Below are 17,093 nucleotides of genomic sequence, written 5' to 3'. Positions count from 1 at the left end.
GCCTATGATTTAATTTTACTGCAGATTAAATATTGACAACCCAGAAGTGTTACTCTCTGCTGACACCTTGATAAATGTTTATGGCTTGATGTGTAAACTGTTAGATTGTCTGTCTTCTTTAGCATTACTTTGAAAGCAGAAAATAAACTCTTGCAAAGAAGATTATGGTGAACAGCATATCATTGTGAATGTTGCTACATTTATTCTTCCTGTGTGCTAATTAGATGTGGGAATTGTGATGGTTTCTGCAATACATGAAACTAATTTGTATGCCTTTCAAGGCTTTTGTGGAACAGATATCTTGCTGAGATTAAACCATTAGCACAAAATACAGAACAAAATATCTCACTCTATTTGTCATTTCATGGTATTGAAAGCTAATCAGGTACTTTTGCGTAGCCTTGAAAAAAATCTCAGATAGTTCCGGCTGGATTAAATAGCAAATCCAAATATGGTCATGAACATGATATAAATTAGCATTCTGTTAACTGCAGTAGTGTCACTTATATCAATATCAAATGCAGCCAAGTGTTTAGGGATCATCTTCCTATAAAAGCAGTGATAACAAGGGGAAAACAAAAACAAAAACAAAAACCACTTCTGGAGTGAAAGGTCTTGAGAGTTGTTCTCCAATCTACAGAAGGGGGGGAAGGTAATTTTACCTTGATGCTCTGTTTTTGAAATGTTCCTGGGAGTGTTGGGAAAGGCATGTGATTGGTGCTTTGAAGACAACCTCTAATGCAGTTAGAGGAGTGGGAAATCCATACTCTGTTCAAAGCCAGAGCACCAGAGTTCATCTGGTCCCAGCCGCTACCTGTGTGAGCAGATCTTGTGCATCAGGTAAAATAGAAGTGTCAGGTGTAATAAATAAGTCATGCTGGAAAGCTAAGAGCATTAAACAAACAAACAAACAAAAAAACCACCTGCACTATAAAATTTGCTCAACAAGACACAGATGATACAGAAAAAATTGCAAGAATTTGCTGCATGTGTGTGTTTTTAACAGCTTTGTGTTGGGACCTTGGTTTGCTTTTTACTTTTTGCTAAAATTGAGCAGTTCTGTCCTCTGATTTGCAGCTTTGGCTTAGTTTATGGTGCTATACAGCTCTGTCAAGAAGACCCAGAGCATTAAGCATTTCATTGTGTGCAGTTCTTCACATGCATGTATGTTTGCTCTGTAAAACAGTATCATTTCCACATGATATTTTTGCTTTGACAAATCTTACTCAGACATAATTTAAATATCTTCAGGAGAAGAAGCCTGTTTGTGCAATTGCACACGGATTCTCAGCAGCATTCATGCTTGTTTTTAACCATAGACGGATCATGTCATAGATGCACACTGTATTTTGTATTATTTATATTTTGGTAGTTTATTTGTATTTTTCTAAGTTGTTTCAAAGAGGTGAAAATAATTTTCTGAGATTTCAGTTAGACAGCAGTTTCTCTATGTCCCAAAACTGTCTGTATATACTTTCTGTCTGACAGCAAGTGAAGAGCACCTACTTGTAGCTCCCTGGGATGTGGTGGCACTCCACTTCACCAAGTTTCTTTGCATTTTTCAGAGATAATCCTTCTTCATTTCCTGGAGCCCTTCCTCATTTGCCAAGAGCATCCGCATCCTTGCAAACAGCTGAAACAGGTAACAGAAGTTAAAGCCAATTTTTCACAATGCTCATGGGTAGAAATGTTTTCCTTCCTTGCACCTGTAGTTTGCAGCAGGTATTTCAGTGGCTGAGGGTCAAAAGTGATCACTTTTTGGAAAAATTGGGGCTATTGTGCTATGTGGTCAGCTCTGCTGTTAGTCTCCAGCTAGCTGAAGGCAGGGGTTCCCACACAAGGGCAGAGTTAAGTGCTTTAGAAACTGAACACGTGCAGGAAGAAACATTTTTCCCAGCAGCTGATATCGTTTTATTTTAACAGCTCATATTTTTCCAGGCTTGATAACAGAAATATGCACTAATATTAATGATTGCAAACTGTCCTGGCTCCATGAGGGGTAGTTCTGCAACAGTGTGTTTGCCCCTCAGTAATGACAGGCTTGAGCTTTATATAATCTCTGCAACACACAGTGCATTGCTGGAAGATGTAGTTTGAATGTTGAGACAATTTCAGTGGATGGCTGCAGTACCTGTGGGCAGCTAGGAGTTTTGTAGTTTGAGGGCTCTGCATCTTTAAGTCAACAGGCAGTTGGCTGTGCATATGGCAGCTTTTTCTCAAACTGAGGTCATGTAAGATGAGGACAGGTAAATCTTTATGTTTGCTCTATTTGACGTATTCCATCAATGGCCATCATCATTGCCTTTTTTTTTTGTTTGTTTGTTAGCTCACTCTTTTTAATCCCTGGTTGCTGGCATGAAGTCTTCGGGATGGCAAAGAAACAGTGTCAGGGTGGAAGTCCTGAAAAAAAGCAGGGAAAGAATGCTTTGTGTGCTGTACTGCTGGTGAAAGGAACAAGACCTCTTCACAAATAACTGAAATCCCAGAGGGAGGCCGCCTTGTTCCGCAGGCTGTTTGAGGTGAAGCAAAAGAAAGAAATTCGTGGAGGACCTTCTTCCTTTTACAGTCACGAAACATACTGAGGAGGGTGGTCCCATTCTCACCTAATCATTGCCTGGGCATACTGTTGGTTTGGAGAAGGGACCATTACTATTTCTTGCCAGTGAGGCTGGAGCTCAGGGCTGTTCTGCTCCAGGGAAGATTCACATTGGAAAGGAGATGTTGCCTTCACTGCTCTGCTGTGAGTGGAGATGCTGCAGAGCACCAGGGGGTGGAGCTGGGAAGGATACATTTTGCTTCCAAATTCAGCACGTGCCTTAGTTGCTGAGTCCCACTTCCACAAATGCCTCATTTTCCCCCTCCGAAAACTGAGAACTGTCCTTGAGGACTTGGGTATTTAAAGAGAAAAGTGCTATAGATGAGGTGGTTATCTCAGTGCTGGTGATGTTAAACACTGACTGCTTAAAACGTATAGCTGGAAAACCCACAGACACCACAGCTATATTTCTCTGTTACATTTTTAATGTTGTGTAGGTGGGGAGAGTGGGAAGGACAAGGATAATGGGAAACAAGTGGGGAATAATAGCAGTTTGGGCTTGGCAAGAACTAACTAATATTAGTGTTATTTGGTGCACGTCATCCTGAGTGCTGACCCACAGTTGCTTGCTTATCTGTGCACAATGAGCAGTAGGAGTGGAACATACTAGGTGTAATTCCTTTATGAAATATTGATGTGGAGACAAAAAGGAGCATTTAATCCATTGAGATTTTCCATTTGCTGCTTTGTTAAGGAGGAGGTAATGTAAAAAAAAAAAACAACAAAAAATCTAAAGCAGTTTTAAGAAGCAAAGCTTAGAGAAAAAAGAAAAAAAAAGGTCTTCAAAAGATTCACTGCTGATAGCTAGCAAAAAGCATACAGGGTTACAGGTACAGTCAGCCTTCTCTTTGCCTTTCTTGTCTGACAGAAAAATGCATAATCTATCACATTTATTTATTTATATATTTATTTTATTTTACAGTCATTTGGTGTAATGAGAAATATTACTTCTTGCTCCACAATGGTATTTTCCAGCAGCAAAAACATTTACAGCCAAAGCTTTCAGATCAGATACACATGAATATAACTTTTTTACTATTATTTGACTTTTCAATTTAGGGTGTAATTTCTAATCTCATCTTTCAGAATTGTCAGCTGAAAATAGCTCTGGCTGAACTGATTTCCTGACTTGAGAGGTTATGAAGGAATTACTTCTAAGTGGTGCATTAAGCAACAAAATATACAGTTTACTGATATGTCATCATCATATTTATATTTCAAGAACAGTAACCTCTTTTTGAACTGGCATTTCGCTATATTTCTAATTTGTGATCATTTCAAAATATGTGGTGAAAAAAGAACAAAGCCATATATGCATTAAGGAACAGGTCTGATGGGATTACACAGAAGATCACTATTTAAAAGTGTTGTTTTTATAGCATGGCAAGTGTCTTGGGCATATGATGACAGCCACGAATTAATATGTTACTCATCATTTCTGAACTGAGCAAAGTAAATAACCTAGCTGAGGTAAGTGACAATGATTGATGGGTCTGCTCAGGACTTTCACAGAATAATTATAACTCTGTCATCTTTGTCTTTTTGAAAGGGCCTTCAGTCAATAAATGAACAGCAGTACAATACACCGTAATCAGGAACAAAAGCAATAAATAAATTCATGCTTTTTTTTTTTCTTTTGGGCCAGAAAATTAACTGTGCAGGTAAATTGTTCTTTTTGTTCCCCTGTGTCAACATGTCAGTAGCACACACTCTCCTTCCATGATCTCTGTATTGTGGTTTCTTTTTGGGGCACGTGATAAAAGCCACACAATGAGTGCAATGCTGTGATTTCTGAAGAAGAGCTTTTTCTGGTGGTGACTCAGCCTAGAGAAACATTTCATTCGTAGACAGCAAATTATGCTCTCTCACCCAAGTGTGTGCAGGGTGGAATTTGGTTGTAGAGTAAAAAGACGCTGTAGATACCAAGAGTTGCTACACAGCTTAGGTATCGGAATTTTTAGAGATCAATTTCCTTGGGATGAATTTGTAATTTAGCTCTAGAGTTAACATAATGGCTGTACAATAGCATACAAGGGCTTTTTCTGCATCCTTTATATTCTCTTTGGCTTGCAAGAGCATGGGAACCAGGCAACTCCTGGCCTTGTACCAGCTTCTTCCAGACTTCTGTCTCCATGCAAAGGAAACCTGGGCACAAAGGCCATCATGGTAGGCATACACAATTACCTGGATTTAGAAGTAGGCTATAAATGTAGGTTTACAGGTTTACCAGGCTTGCATATTCTTTGGGCTTTTTCTTTTTCTTTCTAGGAGGTCCAGCTTTGAGGTGAGACTCCATTTTTCATGGTTTTCAAATACCTTGTTCTCAGCAGGTGAATGTCATGAGCTAACTCTCATGAGAGATCAGTATTTAATGACCAGCTGCCTAAGCTGCTCCAGAGTTTAGACAAGAAGAAAGCAATAGTGCTGCTCTGTCAAGCTCTCCCAGGTGATCATGTTCTGCCCACCTTTGTTAGAAACATGGCATAGGTATTGGAAATGAGACCAGCTTTGTCAGCTGCTCTGCGCTTTCTCTGCACCCCATCCTGGATGCAATTCCATATCTACAGAAAGTGAGGAGGAACAGGAACCAAAGACCAGGTAACTGACCTGCTTGGCAGTGTACTTCAGTCAATGAGCTCTCTTGGGAAGCAGTGTATATGATCTTCAGCAAGACTTTTATGGAATCATACACCTTTTGGATCATGGCTAGCTTGGTATAACTGAAGAATAGTGAGCTCATGAAGGCCTATGGTGTACTACCTCCTCATCAGCTCATTGCATCCAGTTCTCAGTGGGGTTAGATTTGGAAATACTGAGGTCTTCTTGTTTGGTTTATGTCCGCAGAGTTTGTGTCACCCAGTATACTTCATCAGATTATTTTCTTTTACAATAAACATTGGCCTACTTCTCTGGCCTTTTGGGTCCTTAGGATATGAAATGCATAAAGTTAGTGCACCTTTTCCAAATCATGTGAATTGCAGAGCAGAATGAGATGCCAAGTGCTCTACATTGGAAGATCTATAGTCTTGTCATTTCTGTTTTTTTTTTTTTGTTTTTCTTTTTTTTGGCCTGCAATGAAATAGTGAAGTAAGACAGAAGTTTAACACTGCTTTTTCTTGATAAGCAGAACTGTTTAGTTTCTGCAGGTAAAAACTAAACAAAACAACAACAGCAGCAACAGCAACAACAACATCAAACAGGCTACTCCTTATTGAGTCTTATGGAAGATCTCGCAACTAGCTGTGAGTCTAGAGCAAAAAAGTGGGTCCATTCACAAACAGGAATCCTGAAAATGAAGACTGGATAGTGCTTTGAGACATTACCCAGTTCATCCTCCTGCCTTAAGACAGGAAGACTCCTCACCTCCAGAACCATGAATGCCATAGACTCTCTGGGCAACTACACCTTATATTTTCTCTTAATTTCTTTCCTACATCTCCCTTACTCCAACTTTAGCTCCTTTTTTCTTTCGCGGTAGGCTATACCCTTCAAGGAGATTTACTATTTTCTCATAAGAAGCTATCTTTTGCATGTAGGAAGGCTGTTAGTTCTCTAGCTCTCTTCCCTCTAGACAAAATGCCAACTGTTTTTCAGCCATTCATCAGCAACTGTATTTTGCAGAGCAGTACTTGTTCTGCATTTCCTTCAGTTGGTTCACTGTTACCAGTTGAAAGCATGTTGATCTGGACTTCACCAGTACTGAAGTGGGAGAGAAATTTTAGGTACCTCATAAGACCTCACCCCACCCTGTCCAGTCAGTAATATGTACCAGTGACTTCAGGTTCCTGCCTTGCTGACTGCACCTGTATTTTATTCTGCTATATACAATTATAGGGGAAAACAATTTCATTAACATGTAGAGTGATTAAAACAAGAAAAGACTGCCGTAGCCAGATAAGCAAAAGTGTAAGATGTATCACTTTTAAGAGCTCTGCAATCTGTTTAACGGGACAATGAAGACAGGCTGTAAATTGCTCACAGTTATAATCTGACTGGCAATATAACCCTGAACTAGACTCATGAATTCTTTCCCCAGCTTTTTTAGCCACAGGTGACTCTACTTCCCAAAAAAATGTGTATGTGACACAAAAAAAAAAATATCTGCATCTAATAACAGAAGTATAGGTCTGGAGGGGTTCCTACGGTTGAAAGGAAATGCAGTTGGATTTGCACCAACATCAGGATCAGGAAGCATCAGGATTTGTCCATCAGAGAGATAATGTAGCAGAAAGACACAGCTCCTAGCTGTCTTATGCAGAGGGGTTAGGACTTGTGTTCCACAGTATACATACAGTGCCCTGTGTTGATCAGTTTGCAGCACATTTGGAACACAAGAAGCAGTTGTCCTTATGAAACAGATTCATTATCTCAGACAAGTTCCACTAAAGAACAAAGTTCTGCTAAATTCAAAATTAATTTCAATTAACTCTCTTGTAAAAAACAAAAAGGTTCTCCCCTCTCTTTCCCCCTTTCATCCCTGTCTCCTCCATCATTTTTTTTTCTCTTAAGAGAAATAAGATAAGGAGCTTTACTTCCAAGAGGTTGGAGTCAAGAAGTATATGGTTCACGCTGGGAAAAAAAAAAAAGGAAGGAAAGGAAGGAAGGAAGGAAGGAAGGAAGGAAGGAAAAGAAAGAAAGAAAAAGAAAGAAAAAGAAAGAAAAGAAAGAAAAAGAAAGAAAAGAAAGAAAAAGGAAAAAAAGAAAGAAAAAAAGAAAAAGAAAAAAAGAAAAAGAAAAAGAAAAAGAAAAAGAAAAAGAAAAAGAAAAAGAAAAAGAAAAAGAAAAAGAAAAAGAAAAAGAAAAAAAAAGAAAAAGAAAAAGAAAAAGAAAAAGAAAAAGAAAAAGAAAAAGAAAAAGAAAAAGAAAAAGAAAAAGAAAAAGAAAAAGAAAAAGAAAAAGAAAAAGAAAAAGAAAGAAAAAGGAAAAGGAAAAGAAAAAGAAAAAGAAAAAGAAAAAGAGAGAAAGAAAGAAAGAAAGAAAGAAAGAAAGAAAGAAAGAAAGAAAGAGAGAAAGAAAGAAAGAGAAAGAAAGAGAAAGAAAGAAAGAAAGAAAGAGAGAAAGAGAAAGAAAGAAAGAAAGAAAGAGAGAAAGAGAAAGAAAGAAAAAGAAAGAAAGAAAGAGAGAAAGAAAGAAAAAGAAAGAAAGAAAGAAAGAAAGAAAGAAAGAAAGAAAGAAAGAAAGAAAGAAAGAAAAAGAAAGAAAGAAAAAAGAAAGAAAGAGAAAGAAAGAGAAAGAAAGAAAGGGAAAGAAAGAGAAAGAAAGAAAGAAAGAAAGAAAGAAAGAAAGAAAGAAAGAAAGAAAGAAAGAAAGAAAGAGAAAGAAAGAAAGAAAGAAAGAAAGAGAAAGAAAGAAAGAAAGAAAGAAAGAAAGAGAAAGAAAGAAAGAAAGAAAGAAGAAAGAAAGAAAGAAAGAAAGAAAGAAAGAAAGAAAGAAAGAAAGAAAGAAAGAAAGAAAGAAAGAAAGAAAGAAAGAAAGAAAGAAAGAAAGAAAGAAAAAGAAAGAGAAAGGAAAGGAAGCAAAGAGAAAAAGCCCTATAAGAATGAATAATGCATGGCGAAATTTTATCCATTAGAAGAGATGAAAATACGGGAAACAGTCCTGAATTTTATGCAGTCCCACAGACATAGATCAATGCCAGCCATGGCATAAAGCCAGCAGTGACTCCATTAGTGTCATAATTTTGCCTTAGATCTGCCTGGAAAAATGGCAGATTTTTACTAGCATTGCAAAAACAAAGATGTACTTTCTGCTTTTGTGTTTGTGTGTGTGTTTGTGTGCGCATGCTAAAGGGAGCTGTGGATGTATCTGGGAAAATTTGTTCTCTCATCATGGAGTGTGAATCTCTTTGAAATTCTCAACAGCTGACGCTTAAGGCCAGAAACCCTAAAGTTTTAGAGAGACATTGTCTAATCTAACTCCCCTCTGCACTTCAGCGTGCACTTAAACTGCTGCTACTGAAGATCAGATAATGTTTGTAGTACACTTAGCAGCATAAACAAACAAAAAAAGCAAAAAAAAAGACTTGAAAAGCTCAAAGAAATTTAAAAGAAATCATGCAGAAAATAAAAAAACACAAACAAAACAAAATGCAAAAAAAAAAAGAAAAAAAGAATGTTTTCCAGTAAGCACAGGTTGAAATGTATGGAAAGGAAGACAGTTACCTTAGCTTTGGCTGGGAGGATGATGCTGAGAGGATGATGCTGCTTTACAGGAAGGTGAGCAGAGAGGCCATCTTGCAAGAAGAGTCTGCAGAGTCTGGAGGGACTCACACAGGAGCAGAGAAATGACAGGCCTGACTATGCCATGTCCTTCCCACTCAGGTAGGAGCACTGGCTAGATCTGCTGGGGGTTAGGAAGTAAGGAAACTGCTCGATACATTCTAGTATACTCGAATTTTGTTTTCATCATTGGCCTTGTGGTGTTTTGCACATTTGAGAAAGCATGAGGCCATACAGCCCTATTTCTAGAGGGTTTCAAGTTTGGGTTTTCTTGCTTTTTGTTTGCTTTTGAGTTGAACTGACAGTTCATGTGTTTTCAAAAGATGAGCTTTGGACAGTGTGAGTTCATCTGATTCTGCTGGAGTGGCAATAATTAGTAGGCGGAGTACCCCCAATATCTCTTTTATGAGCAGGTGAGCTACAAAATCATCCCCCAAAGGAGTTGCCCAAATATTTGGTCCTGAAGGTCTGTATTCTAACACTTTCCCCTGTGGAGCTAGTCACGTTGCAGATCAGAGATCAAAGGGGCAGTGGAAAGAACTGACAACTGAATATTAAATGTGGTCCATCTCCTAAGAGTGTGTGTATTATTCAGATGATGTTTATGTCCCAATAAATGTTTCAACATTTGAAGTGTATGAACAGTGCTTTTGGTGAAAATTATGGTATTTCTGAATAATCAGGTCATCCTTCTCCTCTAAAGAAGAAAACAGAAGTGCTGAATATTACGTAACTGTTTAAAAATGAGTAACTGGAAAAGGAATTTCCATACTAGTGCTTATTATGCTCCTAAATATTTTCTTGAAGGGTGACGGTTTCAAAAATCTGTAATAGATGGATTTCCCTTTAACCCTTGAAAATGAGATTTAGTACCCATTTATTTTCACTTGATAGTTTCTGGATGTGGTTAAGTCTTAACTTCAGTGGCATTATGGGACAGAAGTATAAATCTAGTATAAAAAGTAAAATCTGACACTTTTTTCTTTTTTTTTCCATTCACTGTCTCTTTTTCTTGCAGACAGATGCAGGGAGAACAGAGATGTCAGATATTCTTGATATATTACTCCCACAACATTAATCATTTTTGCACATTTAGGCCATCTTTATGTCTTTGTTGTACAGGGAACAATCACCGTCTTTTCAATGAATATTTGCACTTGCCACATGTGCCAAGGACATCAGGAATTCTGCAAAATCCTTCACCAATCCTGTTTTAAGTCCACTGATTGGGTTAATCACAAGTGTAGGCAGCAGCAGTTACAATTCCTCTTCCCTTGTGCAATACACAATACTCACTGCTGTCCCCAGTTAGAGTATTTTGATGACACACTTTTTCACTGGTGCTGGATTAAAAGTTTCTAGGCATGTCTGACTTGTGCCATGCACACACACCGTGCAAGTTACAAATGAGACTGAATCATGGTTGATACTCCTCTCTCCAGTGCAGAGACTACTTGCCTTCCATTTACTTAACAGGTATCAGTAGGGTGAAGTTAATGGCTGTTCAGGATTCAGTCAAGTCACAAGGCTGTAGGGCTTTAGCTTGTTGGCTGTTGCTGCTGCAGCCCATAATGTACTTTCTATGGAACATATGTGGTGTTCATCCACATCATATGAGTAAATTCTGACTTGCTTCACAGGTAGGAACTACTTTTTATATTTCTGCACTTGAATCTTATGGAAGCCCCCTACTTAGGACTTTCCTGATATATCATTTTAGCAACCTGTGTAGAAAGTACATTAGAGCTACTGAATATTTTATTGCTGTTTATTCAGCACATCGTTTTCCAATTCTACAGTCTTTTTTTTACCTACAGATTTCAATAGAAAACTCAGATTTACCTACAGGTTTCAATAGAAAACTCTTCTTATCAATATTTTCCTTGCACAGGTCTGTCTCCACTTTTATGTGAGGTATCCATGCATTACAGTGTAGTCAAATGCAAATGCATTAGTGTCCATTCCTGATTAAAAAGCAGTACACTGCAGGAATCTTGCATCTATATGGAACTTCACTGACCCTGTGACCAGGTTGTGTTGCTCTCTACCCTGCAATACTTCTAAAATAGCTTCAAGTTTTTCCCTGGAATAGATTCCTAGATTTCATGGGCATCAGGGGAGATGAGAGTCTGTGCCCACAAATATATACTGAAACTTCTTTCCTATATGACCTGCTCACCAAAAGAAAAGACTGGTATCAGTAGTACCCAGGAAGAACTACTTGTTTTGAATGGGAGAGGTACACTTTCACTCCAAAATGTATTCAAGAATTTCCTTGATGATGAGCTTGCCATAGCTAGTACCGCAATACAACCTTTTGCAGGTTGCTGTGTATCTTTCAAAGGGCACTATTTGCAATTTATTCATTATTGTCCTCGGTATGGTTAGATACTAATTTTCTGAATGACAGTGAGAATTAAAGCTATATGCATGTCTTTCTGGGATATGCATATATAGGAAACGTAGTTTGGCATCCCATTCACTAGTACTGAGTAATAGCACTGAATTGTTTTACCAATAAATATTTCACAGGCAAGTCAGGGAAGTGATCATTTTAGCTAGATCTTGAGGATGTGTGTGCATGACTCTGACACTCTAGGTAGACTTCAAATTATGGAAAACACTAAAACAACTGTTTTCAACATCTGAATTTTAAATCCATTTTACACAAATGATGATGACATAGTCTGTCTGAAAGGTTAAGAAACGTGAATAGACATTTGTTTCCCTACATTGTCTGCTCTCTCCTCTTCAGGCTGGACTAAAAATTCCAACAGAATTTCAGCATTAATACTTGCCTACATACCTACATATATACTCCATAAATTATGACCAAAATGAGAGGAAAAAAGATACCATACTTAACTTTCTATGAAAATAAATCTTTCTTTATTCTCTAGACCTTTTTTTTTTTTTTCCTCAGCATTTCTCTACAGCCATTGCTATTTTATTTAGCTACTTTATCTAACCACGTTAAGGTGGTCAAAGTTTCAAAAGAGTACTCTACTCCTTCTCAAGAATGTGCTTGTGACACGAGGGTTTTATTTGCTCACTGTTGTTCCTCTAGTATCTTGATAACTAGTCAAGGAAGTAGTCAGCAAGAAAAAAAAATATATATATATATATAGAGAGAAAGAGATTAATTCAGGGAAAGGCGAATGAGAAGGAACAGAGAAAAAAATATATATATTTCTAAGCTGTTCTGGATGATTACACATCAGGTTTTTTTTTAAGAGTTTATACTCATCTCTCAGTTGAAATACTGGAAATAGTGTGTGCTCACTAGTGCTGATGGGACTCTTTCTGGTCTTTTTTTGTCACAGTGAAAATAAATAGAACAAAACGCTGTTCCCTGGAGTTATGAATAAAAGTGAAGGAAATGCTAATAATTAATGTATCGTAACTGCAAGACAGGATTAGCTTTAGTATCCTCTATATTATCAGGAATTGCTCTTCAGTACAGATTTAAGTAAAACCAATCAGAACTGGTCCTAGATAGTCATATCAAGTTGAGAGATGACATACCTGTACATCCACACAACCTTAATTCATCAGTTCTAGATTGTCCTTACCAAGATTATTTTCTTTGCTTATTACTTTGACTGGTTAACCTCTCTCTCTTTAATTGCTTTCCCTGGTTCCTGCCACTAGCTGTGGCAAAGATATTTTGCCATACCATCTTATGGCCTAACCCTGCTGAATCCCTGCCATTCATTACTGAACTTCTGATTTCTACCTCTGACCGGCACATACAAACATTCACTGCATTTTCTCACTTGATCTAATGGTGCATCTCATATTTGAATAGAAGTTCTCTTGCATGTTTGAAAACTCAACTCCTGTGCCCCTCCTTTATTTAAGTTTCATTTAAGTAATGTCCACGAAGTTAGAGAAAGCAGTGCTTATAAAAGTATATGAAAAAATAACTTGACCCAGTTCTTCATACCCTCTTGCCAATGCCCATCAGAAGTCTTTTTTCTCATATGTAAATAAAAAATATTTTATGCTGATAACAGTTTCACATTTTCTTATTCTTTCTGGTTTTAGTTTTCTGATTTTTTTTTATTTTTATTTTTTTTTTAATTTTGCATTTTGGAAATGAGGTCCAAACTTGACTCTTTATGTAAACACAGATTTGCAGCATAGTCACCACCATAGCTATTTAGCAACTACTGCTATAGCTTGAAGCCTGGAAGGTCCAGGGTATTCAGAAAAGCAAAAGCTCATCCTTCCTCCTTGCTACTAAATACAGCTATACATAATTAATGAGTAAAGTATGAGAATACATACTAAGAAGTATGATGGTTTTGATAAGCAGTTGAAAGACTGCATCACGTTATGCCCAAGATACGTCTTTTGTTTTCAAAGTTTTTGTAGTATATCTCTGTCTGGGCTTCTTCTGCCCATCTGCTAGGTCTTGTTCCACAATGTGAAGGACGATACGAGGGAAAGGTTTCTGAATGGAAGATGTAGGTTTTGTATCTGGGGTTAAGGCACCAGCATGGGAAGTTATCTGTGATCATCATAGACTTGCGGGTGCATCCCATCAGGGCCCATGGATTTACTTATGTCTTATTCATGAGTGGACATTTTTTGTAGTATTCCTTTTATCACCTATGCACTTCTAGAGACCTTTCTTCTTGTCTTTGACACCTCTTGCGAAATTTGATTCCATATGGGCTTTGGCTTTCCTAGTCTTACTTCTGCGTAAGTGCAAGTGTACACATAGTTCTCGCTTTGAAAACAGAGATTCACAGCAAAATGATTATTCTCTGTTCTAACATATGTTGATCTGTGTTTTGAGCTATGGCCAAGAAAATGAATGCATAGCCTTGTAATTAGTTGAGTTGTATCCTAAGTAAAAATGAATTAATTTATCATCTGCTGCCAAGGAAGCCAGTGGCAAAACTCTCATTGAATTCAGAGGGAATAAATTTTTGGCAAAAAAAAAAAATGGTTTAGAAAAAGTCTAATTAGCTATGCCTTGTTAGACATAGGCAAGCATGGTGGTTAGATGTAAAACTGCTTTTCCTAAACTGTCCTTTCAGATTTGGTAGGAACATTTTGCATAGTAAATGTGCATTGATACTTGAGGAAACAAGATTTAGTAGAAAGCCTTTAAAATGACTGAAGACTTATTTATGTAGGACAGCATGGCTAACTAATTGCAATAAATACAAATTTAAACTTATGGATAATTATATTGCTGTCCCTCTGGAATCAGACTTGTGAGCTGTATTATTATGATTATATTATATTACGCACACTAAAATACTCTCTTATATATGTGGAAGATCCACTCTTCCTTTCTAGTTAAATCCACAAGCCAAGCTGAGGAGGAGGTGGAGAGAACTGGGGGAGACTGAGATAGAGAGAGAGGGAGAAGGATTCGTTAATTGGCATGAATTACTGGTCTTAGTATTTTGTATACTGAATTACTTTTAATGTTCAAGAATGATAAATGATACTTATTGCTTCAATTACATTAATATTTTCCCCTACATCTGGCACATGTGTGCGTTACATGAATGTTCATTTTTGTCATTCAGTTTACAAAGATATATTGCTTTTTATGCACAAAAATATTATGTTTTGTGGATAGGTCAATGATTTTATCAAACTGGGGATCTCATTGCATACCTTTATATAAATTTAATACTTTAATATTCTTGTGATTTTTTCTAGCACAGCAAAAGAAAAATGAAGAAGAAAGTAATAGGTATAGTAAAAATAAAATTAGTCTATTTCAAGAGGTCACATAAGTCACAATGATGATGAAGAAGATAAACTTATTGGCAATCAAAATGAGGCAGAATCAATACAAAATACACAAATTCATAAACTATAAGCTCTGCAGTTTGTCAGAATTTGAGGAGGAAGACATTATTTCATAAAAGATCAGCCTGTTATTCATAGATGCCCAGAGACTTTTTTCTCATTAAGAGTAATATATTTCTCCTCAAACAACTCCATCAAGTAAGTGAACCAATTTGTTGTGTAAGAAGCAATCTAGCAAGACTAACAGTCTCCAGATGTGGTCTGTGACAGCTAGGCTTCCTAGCTATGGGAGTAAATTATTGTTATGGCTCAGTCCTGTGTATGGAGACAGGTGATGCTGTCAGAGACAGGATATTAAAAGGATATGCTGTGATGGGACAGGATATTAAGACGTGGGATAAGTAGTATCTTGTCTGTTGCTGATGGGCAAGGCATGGGAAAAAGATCGGAGATGGCACTTCCACTACAATAATCTAGACATGCATAATTTCTTTGGACCGAAATGAGTGATGCAGCAGAATGTGTCCTATAAGGGACTGGCAGCTTGCATCGCAGTCTACAGTGCACAGAATAGCTGGCAGAAGGGAGTTTTGTAGGGCACATTTCAGCCTTCTGCAGCTGACTCAAGGAGTAGTTGCCTGGATGGAGGAAAATGACAGGAAGATACACTTCAAGGCTGTGCACATGAAAGTCATTCCTGATATAGTGCTTTGAAGATGTGAAACCCTTTGTTTCTCTAGTTATTCAACAATTATTTTTCTTTTCCTGTCCATGTATTACCTACCCAGTGCTTTGCAAAGGAGGTACTGGGTATCGTTTCTATGTGTAGTCACATCAGTGGGATTTCATACGATGCAATTTTCAAAAGCAGTTGTTTTTGGCCTAATCTTGTCCTCCTTGACGTTACTGATAATTTTAATCCTGATTTATTTGGAAAGTGTCTGACTGCTGACATTTTGCCTGTTACCATTTCCTTTAAAATCATCAGTGCCTCAATGTGTCAATTGTTTATGAAAATGATTTTAGCATCTCTCTGAAGCTTTCAATTATAAGAACATTTTCTTGTTATAATAACAATAAGCACTTTTCCTCTTCCATGCCTTAATTAATGTTGGGAAAAAAGACCACACAAGTGAACCCATCAGCTTCAGTGTTGCTAGGTGCTCAGGTGTCTTTTCTACATTTCTCCTCAAGCAGATATTTCACAGGAATGAGGCTATGGCAAACAAACAAACAACACCAAACAACAGCAAAACAACAAAAATTTATTGTTAGCAAAAATTAAAAGTTCAGAAAAATAATTTCCTCTGGTTTTCTTTGTTTGTTTGTTTGTTTTTGTAAAGCTTTTCTCAGATTTCAAAGCTAGAGGAATTCAAACTTTTTGGATAAAAAGAATTTTAAATCTCTCATTCAAAAAACAAGCATTTTGGAGTACTGGAAGTATTCTCTTGCCCTGTATTTCTACATTTTTATCTGTGATTCTGTACTTTGAGACCTGCTTATTGACTTTGGAAATGTTAGACCTGCAATCACAAATTTCAAAAACTCAGTTACTAAAGCCAGGAAATATGACTAATGCTTACAAGTTCTCTGTTAGTGCCCATATTATCCAAACCTGCCTGTTCTTTTTAGAACAAAGTTTATTTCTGTGATTCCTGAATACAGTGAAGATTTAAGGTTCCAGTTGTGGTGTACTGGCAATCAAATTAGACCCAAGCTGATTGTCAAAAGTACTGAATATCCTTATTTCTGGATACTTTTCTAGTGTTTAAGAGTCACTACCGTTAGGTGGCCTATGAAAGCCATTGTTATAACTATTCAGTTCAAAATGCCCATCTTCTTGGTCTGGTTAGTCATCTTTCTCTCCATAATCCTCTGTATCTTTCCACACGTTTTCAAGGTTCCTTTGTTTAGAGGCTGTGTACAAGACTGATGACTGAACATGAGAGAACATGCGAATCTACAACTCTTTCGCTATTATCTTCAATTATTATACAGGTTTCTGCAGTTCTTTATCAGATATATATTTAAATTACATATGTGTCTGAGAATTAAATGAATTAATATTGATTTAGGGATGTGAAAGTATCATTAATTAGCAGACTTTCAAGGATGCCTGTTCTACTTGACCATTTAATATCTTTGCTATATGAAGGATTATATAACTCCTTTTCTGTATCTAAGGATAGAACGGGAAACATGAAGGCGATATTGTACAAAGATTCAGAGTAAATTCTTACAGATGGTAATATGACTTCTAAAAAAGCACTTGTACCAGAGGCTATATAAATTACCTTACAGATGGTAGGTCTCTGTGGCAAGCTTTTTATCATATCTAGTCCAGACAATTTTAAAAGAAAAAGTGAAGGTGTTCAGTAGTTGTTCTCAACATTAAATGGAAGTGGTCTCAGATGAAGCCTTGGGGTATACACCAAAGTAGTAATATGACTATTGCATATCAAGGTTGCACTTAAAACAACTTAGTTGTATAAAGAAATGAT

General features: G+C 37.1%; 1 long non-coding RNA gene across 8 annotated transcripts in view; it reads left to right on the top strand.

The window, feature by feature from the left end:
- Nucleotides 1-17,093, top strand: part of LOC125181669 (uncharacterized) — a 90,385-nt gene that overhangs the window by 31,434 nt on the left and 41,858 nt on the right. For 7 of the 8 annotated variants that reach the window (XR_010827585.1, XR_010827580.1, XR_010827584.1 and 4 more), the window contains one exon: nucleotides 1,566-1,642. This is a non-coding gene — a long non-coding RNA (uncharacterized lncRNA). Of the gene's footprint in view, nucleotides 1-1,565; nucleotides 1,643-8,807; nucleotides 8,917-17,093 lie in introns of all 8 variants that reach the window. The other variant, XR_010827586.1, reaches the window with a different exon arrangement.

The sequence above is a fragment of the Anser cygnoides genome, chromosome Z (genome assembly GCF_040182565.1).
Source record: "Anser cygnoides isolate HZ-2024a breed goose chromosome Z, Taihu_goose_T2T_genome, whole genome shotgun sequence".
Lineage (NCBI taxonomy): Eukaryota > Metazoa > Chordata > Aves > Anseriformes > Anatidae > Anser > Anser cygnoides.
This window is presented reverse-complemented; position numbering and strand designations above follow the sequence as displayed.